Here is a 14,168-nt window from a genome sequence, read left to right as displayed (position 1 = left end):
CAGTTGATCCGATAACCGGTGCCATCCATTTTGAGTTGCCTATATTCAAACCGACCAGATTTTACGATCCGGATCTGCCTCATTCAATTTCACTTTCATATGACAGCCAAAGTGCAATGTTTTCTAATCTTGCTGGGTTAGGCTGGACACTTCATCTGCCGGATAATTACATCTTTGTCGATCACAACAATAGCATCTTCATCGAAGACTGGACATTTTCCTTAGCAGTAGACGGCGTTCTCTTTCAACTCACAACAGCTTCGACTGCAGGCCCTGTTCTATTCTTCCGGCAACCTGCACTCAAGTGGGATGTTGAATTCCATCAAGAAAAACAGCGCTGGTTAATTCGCACAGAAACGGAAACGCTCACCTACGGATCCGAAAACACCGTAGAAGCCATTCGCTGGAACCTCCACTGGCCTCATTGGCGAGGATTGGGCAACGATGTCAAATCGCTTAAAAGAGTTCAATCGCCTGGTATTTGATCCAACGGCAGGTGAAAGCTACAGGAAAACTAATTATTTATCGCTACGACATTGATACCATCGAAGAAAAGAATAGCCTTCATAAATATCGCTGGACATCCGCCATCCGGTTGAAAAAGATCGAGTCGTCGACAACCATCACATTCGATTACGCCGTCAAACTCCAAGACGAGAATATCAATCATTAAATCTTCAAACAAATCAGGAGTAGTCTATTACTCTTTCCGGTACCTTTAAGAGAGTCACATTACCTGACGGGCTGCCAAATAACGACAGAACACTACAAGCAAACGCTGGAATTCATTTACGAAACAGACAAGAAAAGTCGGCGGTTGTTGAAAGCCATCAAGCAGCCAATAACGGCTGACGTCCGCGAATCCATCTTCCGTTTCAAATACCAGGACGAAACATCGGAAGCCGTTGAGATGTTGCTGAATGAAATCCAAATGCCAAAGGGATTAAACGTACACTTTCAACACAGAAAAATTGATGGTATCGTTCTGCCGGATTCTCCCTCGTCTGTATCGCATCCTGTTGATGAACAACCGGCCATTGCTTACAGTCAGGACTACGCGGTTATGGCTTTCCGACAGCGACAATTAGCCGACAAGATTCAGCTGAAAATTCTCGACACCCATACTTTGGCAACGCTGGCAGAGCTAACAGCTTTGCCAGCAAACGTGGAAGGCCGAGTCCTGTCCTACGACGTTCTCGCTTACACAAATTTCTGTGTTCTCCTTCTAAAATCAAAGGAAAAGCAGAAAATGTGTTTATTTCATCGAACCATTCGTGATGAGACACCAAAATGGAACAAGGATTCTACTTGCTTTTGGTTCGGCCACGATGCGGTAATGCAATCCAATGAAGCCGGAGTCGTTTTACTTGAGGACAAATCAGACAATATCAGAATAATAGAATTAAACAAAGATCTTTCCAAATGGAACGAGCACCGATTAAAATTACCATCCAACAACGTCCTTCGGCTTGAAATGTTCAAGCAAATGGTGGTCGGCTACGACGATCGGCAGCTTTTCATCTGCCACCGGCAAAGGTCTACTGGGAAATGGCAAATCCGCAATATCGAGCAATTGGACGGCCTATTTAAGGGAGGATCGTCCATTGTTAAAAAGTTCCGTTTGCCATCGGACGCTGAGAAAACATTAATCAAAACTCTTCGCGAAGATGTTCTGCAGATATCCAGCAACACGATCGCCATTACTTCGTTGCACCTCAACAATGATCAGCAACTCCTTTTGAAAATGCGTCTTTATCTGGTGGATGCTCATTTTAACGTGGCGCGTCGACGAGAATTCACGTTGCACGGTGAACGCATTTTGGAGGTGAGGCAGCGTGTAGAACAAGAAGGAACAAAATTCCAACTAGCCTATCAGTTGCTGAAAGATGGTTTCTTCCGCTTGAGAATCGTTAACGTGTCCGGTCAAGGGGTTGAAGAAATGCATTCAAAGATGGAACAAGAACAGAATAGAAATTTCAATACACTGGATGCTGAATGGAAGAAAAATGTCACTCTTTGGAAGGATAGAGATTTCAAGACTTACGACAAGGCAATGCTAGACCAGTTTGGCGAATGAAACGGACAGCGAGCGGCGAGACATCCAACAAGGCGGACGAACAGACGAAAGGTAAACAGCCAACGTGTGATGACGTGTCGTATAGGCCATGCAACCGCTATTGCCACGAGATGGTAGCCCTGTCTAAAAATGAAAGGGCGACGTTGGATGACGCAACACGGATTAAAAAAAATTGGGACGCATGTTACGCCGAAAACTGGAAAAAGCAATGGGAGAAAAACGTGACGGTTACAGGTGAACAGTCGATCTATAAACCAATGCGGCAACTAAAAAACAAGATCCTAGAGCTGAAAATCGAGTGGAAGAATAAAGGAATAGATATTAATAGTGGTCACAAAGAATCGCAAGACATGTTAGCCAATCTCAATGCTAATGAGGAATTTCTAAAATTATTCGACAACTGGTTTTTAATCAACTGGCCATTCTATCGAGTACAGATGACTCAGCAAGGGCTTCACACCGGAAACGGCACATTGATTCAAATGATGGGTGACGACTGGCAACTGCAAGATCCCGACATCAAAATGAATGCCAAAGAAAGCAAGCCATTATCCGTCAGTCTTGGTCATTCATTCGTCTTGGAAGAAATGCAAGTCGATGATCAACAAGCACAACATTGGACGCTGTATGCCCAAGATACCGTTGTGCCTAATCGCAAGATCGGGCCCCAACTTCATCAGTTACAACCCAGCCCACCTGATAGGATTGTTAATCGCTACCCAGTGTACTTGGCTTACCAAACAGCAAACAACGTCACAATACTTATTTCCTTTGCTGATAACGGCAAGGTGCTGGGAAACGTCCACACTTTCCCCAACGAACAGCTGATGACACACAGCAGCTTGTACGACAGAGTGACGACATTGGCGAGTAAAGATGGATCACATCCGGAGAAAATGCAGTTGTTGACGCGATCCTTGCGTTCCATCGACAACAGCTTTGCCCAGAAAACGAATGCCGTTAAACGAATGAAAACGAGCAACATCGACGCCAGTTTACACCGTTATACCGGTTACGAGTGGAACAACAATGTCGAAGGTAACGTGACTCTTACCATCATCCCTGGAAACGATAGAAAATTGGCCGGATGGATAAGACAAATGTGGACGTACGACGGCAAACCTTCCGGTGGATGGACTCGAACCGCATCAGAAATGTTTGACGCTCGCGGCCACTCGGTACCAAAAACACACGAAACTGAGGAGAATAATGACAACCCACGCACGAGCAACAGCATCTTGTGGGATACCAACAGGCAAAGAATCATTAGCGATTTCTCACCTTTCAATTTAGGTGATCAGATGGTTTCGTATTACGGATTTGAACGGTACGAAGTCAACAACTCGAGTTCGCCCATCCGCTGGCGATTTGCTGAATCCGACGTCGTAGAGGGAGGGTTCTCTCTGACCGGTAACCGCCACTTGCGACTAAAAGCCAATAACAAACAATCAACATTGGAAGGTACTTTTATTCCGACTAAACAGAACATTGATTACGTGGCTTCTTGCTGGATCCGACCACTTGATGGTATTCGCTCCTTGGCCACCACAATTGAAACTGATCAATCCACAAATTATTTCAAGGCCATTGTCAATGCTAATGGAACCGAGGTGGTAGGCCTGTTGGCCCGCATTATGCGCAAATCAGGTGACTGGATCTACGTGGAAATGCCGATCAACTTTAACAAGATTAAGCAACTTTACGACGAGCATTTGGGGACGCTAAAAGAAGGCGCGAAACAGAGTACGACAATACCTCAATTTTCCATCACGCTGAAAGCTGAAGCCAAGTTGCAACACGGGCGGACAGCTGTTCTGGATGTGGACCACATTCGATTCACCCCAATGTCACACGACTTCAAGGCGATCGTCTACGATGCGGACAACGGACAACCCGTTTCCATACTTGGCTCCATTGGTTCCATTAGCCGAACTGTTTATTACCACGGCCGGGAGATGGCCGTGATCGATGACGTCACTGCAATCGACGGACGGCACAAATTAGAGCAAGTTGCAACTTCCAGTGTCACCGGCCATTTGTTGCCAACACCGAGAGGGCTGCCTTCCTACATTGCCAAACAGCCACCATGTCGCATTGTTTTCCATCCGGATAACGGCGGATTGTATGAAACTTTCGACGCTTTCGCATGGCGCAATCGCTGGACTATTCCAGCATCCGAATCACGAAACGCAGCATGGACCGTCGCTCCCGGCCGGTTGCCGTAACAAACCATCAGCAATCTCATCAACTCGTCAGTGCGGATCCTTCGGCCCTGTTTGGAACAGACCATTCCCAGCAGCCATTCGCTGCTATTATTCGTTGGTGTCTTCCAACGCATCCGTAACAGGAAACCTGCGGGACACGTCAATGTCGCGAAAATCAGCAGAAACGTTTAGCACATTGACTCTCACTACAAGGCATAAACAAAATTTGTACGCTGCTACCAACATGCCCAACAATGGCAGGCGTTGATTGTGTTGATGGAAGGCAGGCAGATTGTTCATTTGGATCGACAGCGTCCTGCTCATGGACGACGTCATTTCAGTCAAAAGCGCATTAACGTCGTTGATTTTCGAGGCTAGAGGCAACAGTTTCATCGAAGATTGCATCTTCATGGGAAATCCACGAACAGAAATGGAATATCTAAACGAATGGGGAGAAAGGATGCAGACAATCAAGTTGGAATCCGATACATCCGTTCTGGTTTCTCATACCCTTTACGACGCGTTGGGTCGGCCAGCAATCACCACCAAAGTGACGAGAATCACGTCGGATGATCAACATCCATTGCTGACGTACCACAAAGATTTCATCCGTGGGCCGATCGATCCATCGATCCGCTCTCCAGTTTGGCAGACCCATCGACTCCGTGGCGAAGTGGATCGTTTGAATGCCCCAGACAGAGGAGTTGCTTACTTTCGCGTAGAATACGACGTCAATCCGCTGAACGAGAAGATCATCGAAGGACTACCCGGCCCGGAATTCACCGTCAACGGTCCATTCGCTAAGAAATCGCGGACGTGGTACAGCGCCAAAGACAACGAAATCGACGTCGTAGAAAACCATTTCCCAACGCGTAGAGGATTCCGACACAAGGTCGAAGAATTGGCAAACGGGACAAGAAAAGGGCCGTCCTGGATGAAAACGACAACAGAGTGGCATTACATGATTTACGTCCCAGCTGCGATCACTGCTGAGTACTTACGAATACGATTCCAAGAAACGGCTCATCAAAATCCTTCCGCCCCTTTACCACTTCCAGGCCGAAACGTTAATGAAGCTCAGTCCGTTGTTGCCGGCAACACGGCTTCAACACGGACGAGATCCACAAGAAAAAAATTCGGTACTTTCATGTGCTACGACGACCAAACTGATCGACTCACTAGCAAAACGACTCCCTGATGCTAAACGTTCCATTATTATTACAATAGTGCCGGACAAGTTCGTCTGGAAGTCCATTCGGAGGAAAACGGACACACGATCGACAGCGTCGTTTTTACGAGTACGACGTCGACGATGGAACTGTTACTCGCACCGGATATCTGGAACAGATGCCCATGTCACGAGAAAAATTTCAAAAATCATTAGCAGAAGGATCACTGACGAATGCCAAATCTTACCAGTTCATTGACAGAACAGAGGTGGAACAACGCCATTATGATCCGTCGCTGTCCAGGGGTGAACGCAGCGCTACATTCGTGACGCAAAACTCCAATTACAACGTCGTGGAAGAAATGCGATGGGACGGCCAAGATCATCTGGTGGAATTGAAACAAATCATGCCCGACAGGATGTCCGACGGTACCTGCAAAACATACGATCTGGCTACGCGAACTGGATTGCAATCGACTCGAGTATCCAACGAAATGGCGAGCCTTTACACGCTGCAATATCATTACAATAAACTTGACAGCTGACCACTGATGCCAGAGGGCCAAAGACGTTGTCGTTCGTCATTACCGGTCAGTGGCTCGCTGGCAGCGAGTCTTTCAGCCAGGAAGCCGCAGCGAATTCAACCGACATTTGGTCATTACGAATTCACTCCGGCTATTCGATTTAGCCTTCCGATCCTTGACGGAAGTGAATATCTACATCGAAGACGGATACGGGCAAAGCGGCTACGGCGACGGTGATTGTCATGAAAACGATGTTTAATGCGACATGATGGCCTAACGCTGATTGAGGTGGTTTCAGGTTGTAGATGGCTCGAAATTTGCGTTGGAATCAAACACATCCGCTGTTTAAGCTCAACGTCTTTAAACGTAACGGGTACATGACCCAAGACCTGGCCGCCACTCAAGATTACTACTACCCTTTCAGCGCCGACGGCCAGGGTTATGATGCCTTTAGTGCAGAGGACGAAAACGCACAAACAGATGGCCAAAGTCTTGGCCCAAAGCGAATGCCCCGAATTTATGGACACCGTTACGCTTACGGCCATCACTAGAACTCTCGTTAAAGCAGCAAATTTCGGACGAAACGGAAAGTATGGCTATACCGTTCCAGCGGATTTTCTCTGGCAACGCAAACTGCTCTGAATAAACAACAGCGAGGGTCATCAAAGAAACTGATGACGCTGGATTCATCCTCACTGACCAACGCACCTGACTGGTTGGCGCGGCAATGCCAACTCTGCAAACTCTTTGCTGCGTAATGCCGATTTGGATAACGGTCTTCGAGCCGTGCAACCGCTCAGGACGTGGCACTCTACAAAGATCACATCGAGAATATTCATCCTGTACAACATTGGTCCGCGTAAACATAAATTCATTGATTACGAACAGTTTCAGAAAATGTTTCTTTCAATGGAAAGGTATCAAAGATGGATTACTTTAATGAGGAGCGTTTCAAGCGCGTGTGGTTGCCAAAGTCCATCAGTTGCTCAGCAAACAAAGAACAAAGACAACTCGGATTGGTTGAATCCAAAAATTGACGGGACATTTTTCGTCCATCTCACTTGGTTTCCATTTCTATCCGATTTCATCCGCATCATTGGGTCAACGTTTCGCCAATGGTTTTGGGCCAGCATCTGTTCATCGGCTTCGTACGAAAATCGGATACAATGTGGTACCATCGTACCTTTTACACAGGTTTCAATCGATACGAGTTTTCTCTTACGACGACAAACGGATCAATCACCGCCCTATCAAAGTGGACAATCCCGGTCAACTGGAAAACGAGAAAGAAAAGGAAATGATTCACGACAGTCAGGCAACGTGATTCAAGCACTTCACAAGGGCATCCAGCGAATAGAATATAATGTGGCATCCAAGCGCACGACAGCCATCCATCTGGTCGATGGCCGAACAGTGCGCTTCGCCTATGACGGACATGGAGAAAGGACATTGAAGCAAAGGCCATAAAAGGTCGTATATATTGGGCGCGTAGTACTTACGCGACGAAGACGGACGAGTTTTGTACGATCGGCGCACATAACGCGTACACCAATGATGGCGTCGGTTCCAGAACTTGAAATGCGCATCCATGGCAGTGACCACGTCGTACATTTAGTGATCCCTGCGGACTCTATTTCTTCCGCAACGGCATCTTCCACAGCGTATGGGTCCACCACCGGTTCGCCCGACTTGTCCTAAGAGATGGCCATGTTGTCTCCGCTTACGATTATCTTCCCTACGGACAACTGATGCGCGTCTACGGAAACGATCCAGCTGCTGCAATATCCATACACTGGCCAAGAATGGGACGAAGAGACGGGTCTTTACAATTACCACGCACGATTCTTGTCCTGGGACATTGGCCGTTTCTATCAACCGGATCCACGCTCACAATATTTTAGCCCGTACAAGTATAAGTAACTCGCCACATCGCCAGTCGATCCCGACGGAGAATTGGCCTCCTCTGGCATGCCTCATCGGATTCGGCGCGATAGGCGGAATGTATATAGGCGGGCGAACGACAACTGGAACCTGTCAACAATGGAGTACAAGACACCCACGACTTGGTTGGGCATCATAGGTGGTGTAAGGCTTCACGCCCTTTACGGTGGGACCACTATTGCAGCCATAGGACTTCCGGCTACCATTGCAGCTGCTACAACGGCTATATCTCGGCAGCTGCGTCTAATAACCAAATGGAATCCATTAGAGTGGAACTTTACCAGTCCGGGTACCTACAACGGGCTTTTCCAGGTGAGTTCTGTTTAGGCAATGGTGTTTCAGGAGTCAGCAGTCTTTACCAATAGTTCGTTCGCTGAAAGTTTGCAACGTTACCCAAGTTGTCCATCCTGACTGCAACATACGGCACCGCTGAAAGGTCTGGCTGATACGGCCACGGCGTATTACATAAAGGTAAAATGAATCTTCAAGTGGAACTTTACTAATCCGTAAGCATAATCTTGAACGATCGACGGTATAGACGTTGGAATTGGCTTACCCACCGATTTGACTCAAATGACGGCATTTAAACTGGCTAAAAACAGTCCGAAACAATTAGCTGCCATTCTACCCAATTTAAATCATTTAAAACTGAAGCAACTACACTGTTGGCAAGGTAGCCAAAGGTCCTTTAGGCAAAGGCGCTGGGGGCAGTGACCGCCGCCATATGTCAAAGTGACCAGTCTGGTGAACAACAATTTCAATCCCAGCGGATGGGACGGTCACATCGTTGTCCACTTACGAAGCATTCCTCAACAGCTTTCTATATGAGTTCGCAACATGCCCAACCGGGAAAAAACGCGCTGGCAACCATCTGGAAACAAAAGCAACCAAAGAATTCACTATGCAGTAGAAAAAACACGTTTAGCCACTAAAAGGCATTTGACGGCGTTAGCCTGAGCAACGCATTCAGAAATGGATCAAACTCAATCTTGATGCTAAGCCATTAGCTAAATTGCTGATGTTAGCGTCAAATTGGATTCAAGTCTTCGGCTAAACCTTCGGCTGGTACAACAAGGCCGGAAGCTGATTGAAATTCAATCGATTTCAAATCGATTAGCAGCAATCGAGTACCTCCAATCGAAATAAAGAAAAACGAAATTGATACCGACAGGGAAATCGGGTCAATGGGTTGTGGGGGGACTTTGAACCTGCAGGCGTCGGCTATCAACGTCATGCGGTATACGCACCACAGTACCAGAGCAGGAAGCCGTTGAAATTAGACGGAAGATCCCGGTTCACTCAAAAACGGCAATAGCACGCAGTGATTGCGAAAGCGACATTTTCAACTATATTTCGCCCGTGAATTTGGAAAAGTTCAAGGATTCCAGCTGGTGGAACTTGAATGGCCCAAGGGTACCACTTGATGGATCGCCGTCTTCAAACGATGCGACGGCTGTTCAAGGCTATTGGTTGTCGACGGGGAAAAAATCACATCAACCCTCTGAAATTGTTCACACGATTCATTTCACACTAGAATTACAGGACTACTCCATCTACGTCAAATACGATTACGTTAACAACAAAGGAATAGTAAACGGGCGACAACAACAGGCCCCAGCCCCAATGACAAATGACCAGTTCACGAAAATTTCCAAACGTCATTTACCTAAAAGATGTGGTGACATTTCGTTGCGAAAATGGAGAGCCGATCCATGAACTGAGTTAGGCGCACAACAGTTGTATGACGTTAATGGAAATGTTTTAAAACCTAAAAAGGGTGAAATCACACCGAAGAAAATATTTACCGTAAGGATGAGCGGCAATCTTAAATTAGTTAGGAGAGGATATAGTCAAAGAAAACCGCGAACTTTCAAAGATAGAGGACGATCTGGCGGCAGAATACGACGTCGCAATACGTTACGAGGATTACCTGGGATTGCCAAGATTACGATTCAGTCATGTGAAAAATTTGGGCAGTATGGCCTCCACACCGCTTCTATACAGAGATGCTAAAGACAACCAGTGGTACTTTGCCTCGCAAAAGGTATGGTACCGAAAATCGAACAGCGAGCCACACAATTTCGAAGATTTCAAAGTCTATCCAGATTCATTCGCCGAAAATTACGCCGACTTTCGTAAACAAGCAGGCGATAATTAATGGTAAGGTTAGTGACTTCTTTACCAATGAGAACAACGCGAAAACAAACGGAGTTGTCATCAAGGAGCTAAACTCCATACCGCGATCTCAATTCCGAAGCCGATCTACTTGCGCATGATTTCCAACCCGAAAAGATTTCAAAGACCACATGCAATCTCTCTAAAGGCAGACGTCGATCGTAAGCGGAAACCAGTACCGGAAGATGGCAGAATAAGACTGAGCCGGTGGATGTCCGGGGTGACATAAATATCGGCGGTAGAGGACGCCCCGTCGCTCACCCTTGATGGAAACAGAAATACAAGCTACCCATTCAAATGTCAATGACTAGATAACGCTTACGAAACCCTATCATCTTTGTGTTCCGCGAAATATGGAACATCCAGCGGATCCTCTCGTCCTCGCAGATGGATCAACTTATTGTCACCTCTAACTGGGACGCCAAATCATCAAATCCATCGTTTCCATCATTGATCGATCCATAATGGAATTCTGCATTCGGAAACACCAATCTGGCGGAGAATTTCACTATCAACACGCGATTAATTTACCATCGAAAGAAGATTTCGATAAAATCGATTATCGTGATATGTAACACCGGCAATTGGCAATTGCTTTACCTTTTCTGAGGATGCATCAGTCGTTTGTTACGGTTACACCGGGAAAACGCTGTTGTTTGCCCAGCCAGCCGATAGTCCTCTCCTGCTGGAACACACTGGAAGACACGTTCACTGTCGCCGACCAGTCTGAATGGCATGGTAAAGCATTCGTGACGTGTCGCGGTGAGAAAACTACCTTCATCCACAGAAAAAGACTTTGGCAGCTGTCAACCTCTGAACGCTGTTGATGGCTGGCTACTTTTGTCTTACGTAGTTCCAGGATGTTATCGGAGAACTTATTTCCCACGTCAAAAATGTTTGGACTGGATCAGCAAAGGTCAGCATTCCTATCCACAACGAATGTAAGGAATTGTGGCAGGAACAGATGCAACAAGTGGAACAACTACTAACCAAATGTGATTATCATCACGTGAAATGGGCGCTGCCCTTGGTTGAAGAAACTCGCCTTCAAATCCAAACACTGACGAATACAAGTAAAGCCAAGACGATGGACGATGTGAGAGCAGCAAGGACTATGACTGAGAGGCTGACGGCACTCATCGAGGACATCGGTGAGGTGATTGAATGTGCAGAGGACGATGACGTGTTTTACGACTGTGTTGAAGAGTGTCCAGGTGCTGAAGAGCCTATGTTTAACGAAAGTAATAACAGCCTGGAATCAATTTCTGGCTAGATTACATCACCTTACTCAACGTTTAAAAATTTCAGCTTAAAAACCATATGTGGCAAAATATAGTTCATGGCTAGGAGAGGTTAGACTTAAAAACATTATACACGGTGAATTTAAGAAACATTTAATATGCAGCACCAACTTTAGAACGATTCACTGGTACTTTTTATCCTAGTGCACCCAAAGTAGTAGTTAGTGGCGCAATAATAAACTTTAAATGAAACCTTACCTAATTAAGTGATTGATTTGATTATTATTAAGTGATTGATTGAAATTAAGTAATTGCTACACGTCATCCTACCCCAATCGTAAGCACGGTGTTGATACATATGGACGAATGCATACGATACGAGAATGTAGGACGAAAAGGAAAAAGAATACCTTGACCATGGCGATGGGTTATTAACATCACGGATATTGGACAAATTTCGCTGCCAAAGGTGCCAAAGCATATGGCCGCCACTTGAGTATTCATTATGTACGTACGTACATATTACTTCATGTCAGCTTCTTCATTCAAGTGTTGAAAGACATCTTAATCTTGTAGTCTATAGCCAGTGATGATGATCCTTCACAGAAAGAATGGCCTGAAACAGAAACACCAATATTTAGATAAAGAATTCAATAACACTGAATAACAATTTTTTACTTCATGGAAATCTTTTAGTAAATTCTTCAACTCATTGTTCCTAGATCAGCAATGCCTATGTCAGCAGCCAAACACCACAGGAAAATAAAACTGCTCAAATTAAAAAAGACAATATGCAACACATCAGAAGACCTTCAGTAAATATGCAACAAAAGTTAATCATTTTCTTTAATTTCCTTTTTCATTTACTTACAAAAAACAAGTTTCATGAATAATGAATGATTATGGAAATACTTCCAGGTTGTAGCTAAAATTTTAAAACTGAAATCTCAACAGAAACTTCTAATTTTAATATTTTGCTCAGAAGGTTGAAAGTGATTAAACAAACCTGGAAGAAATTACATTGACTATTCTTATATGAAAAACCATTTTACGTTGAGGAAGTTTTAGGCGGGAAGATGTTCATAGAAAAGGAAATAGCTTGCCGCCCCACATATGTAGAAAGTTTACAAAGTAATGAACTTTGCTTTAAAATTTATAAATAAGATTTCAATTGAAAAGAAAAGATGAAACCCTCGATATCAAAAATTACCAAATGGTTCTCTCTGATTCCAAAAATGTGAGAGCCAAACGTCGCTCTTGCCGAAACAGAACTACATGGCCAGAACACTTGTCAGCAATTTGTGACTGGTGGTTCTAGTCAGAGATTCAACGATCTCAGCAACAAATCCTGCCGAATGTCACCATTTTGAACTATTCTTAAGGAATGAGGTAATGTTGCCAGACGTGAGTGAATATTTGTTTCATTTTTTTTCACATTTACAAAATATCATCAATATATTAATATTTATCTAGTGTATTGAAATTTTTTTAACCCAATGCCATAAAAACATTTTGCTTTACATACGAGATTGTTAAAACTTAAAAATCTGTCAGCGTCGAATACGGCTAGCATGTGATGTACGGTGCCAAACTTGGACAGCCTTGTGCATGGTGAACAAGGAGTACACAAGGGTCTAGTACACGATGCCATGTGTGCGTCGAAGAATAGTTCTGCCAGAAGCTATATTTGTAGGCAAGCTCTGGGGTTCTGCTTCTTAATGTAATAAGTGAAAGTTGTATGTTGCTTTTGTTCGAACATTTCTAAAAAGGAGCATCAATTAACAGTCAGTATTTTCCTTTAGGTATGGTCATGTCAGCTCTACCTTTCTCTGGAAATCACTAGTCTCCATTAACTTCATTAACGAAATCATATTCGCGCCATCGATGCGAGCTCCCTCGTTAAAAGGTAGGACGAAAAGACCACATTTCACAATCTTATAATAATGAGGTCTTCATGAATTTGTCCCAATAACTTTGTATGTCAAAGCTTCTCGAATTTCAGCCTGATAGGGATAGTGATGTAACACAATAGTAATTTGGTTTTATTTATGTAACAAATCAATTGAGATGCTTACATGTTGTTGAACCTTTAACTCCATGGCCTCCAATCGGTTATCTCTGTTTTCCAGTTGCAATATTTTATTCCCCAAAAGTGTGATAATTTCAGTCTGAACAAAATAATAAATAAGACGTTTTTGTTTTTTGTATTCAAGGTGAAATGGAAAGAACAGACTTTCTTACATGATTGCCAGTTGATTGTTGCTGCTGTTTGTCTGAGGAAAATCCATTGGTTGAAGATACTTAAAAAGCACACAATAACAAAACGAACGTGGGATACAAATAACCAGCTATTGCAACGCCTACGACGTATACTGATTTTATCTCGACGACTGCATCACCGATTTATGACACAACTCGAACGTGTCAAACATTTACTGGTAAATTGTTCACTTGTAGATAAGAAGATGGAAGAAAGTGGATCCTTACGTGTTTGTTGTACGTGTGTGCCTTATTAACATAATTCCATTTGTATTGGGCAGACAACTTGACGGGTTCAAAAGTCATCAGCGCTTGGATATTAGTCAACCCACTTGGGTAAATATTTCAGTACAGGATTAATCATGTACGTCGGAATGGACCTGTCAATACAGGTGAAGTAGCTCTTACGTAATCTCTAATTTGCGATCGACGTTTAAAATCGTACTTTACTTCACTTGCTATAAGGAAAATTTATCACATTTTGTTTGTTAACAACTTAGCAGGTCGAATTACGAGTAAGTAACGGGCTTCAGGCTGTTATCAACTCTTACCACATTCTGGTCCACATCTCGGCTTTGA

The 14,168-nt window shown here is 44.4% G+C and overlaps 1 protein-coding gene across 2 annotated transcripts in view; it reads left to right on the top strand.

The window, feature by feature from the left end:
- The window catches only part of LOC130686077 (tubby-related protein 4-like), a 48,089-nt gene that overhangs the window by 20,201 nt on the left and 13,720 nt on the right, over positions 1-14,168 (top strand). The window lies entirely within an intron of this gene.

This window comes from Daphnia carinata, chromosome 2, assembly GCF_022539665.2.
Source record: "Daphnia carinata strain CSIRO-1 chromosome 2, CSIRO_AGI_Dcar_HiC_V3, whole genome shotgun sequence".
Lineage (NCBI taxonomy): Eukaryota > Metazoa > Arthropoda > Branchiopoda > Diplostraca > Daphniidae > Daphnia > Daphnia carinata.
The sequence above is the reverse complement of the archived record's forward strand: the minus strand, read 5'-3'. Positions and strand labels throughout refer to the sequence as shown.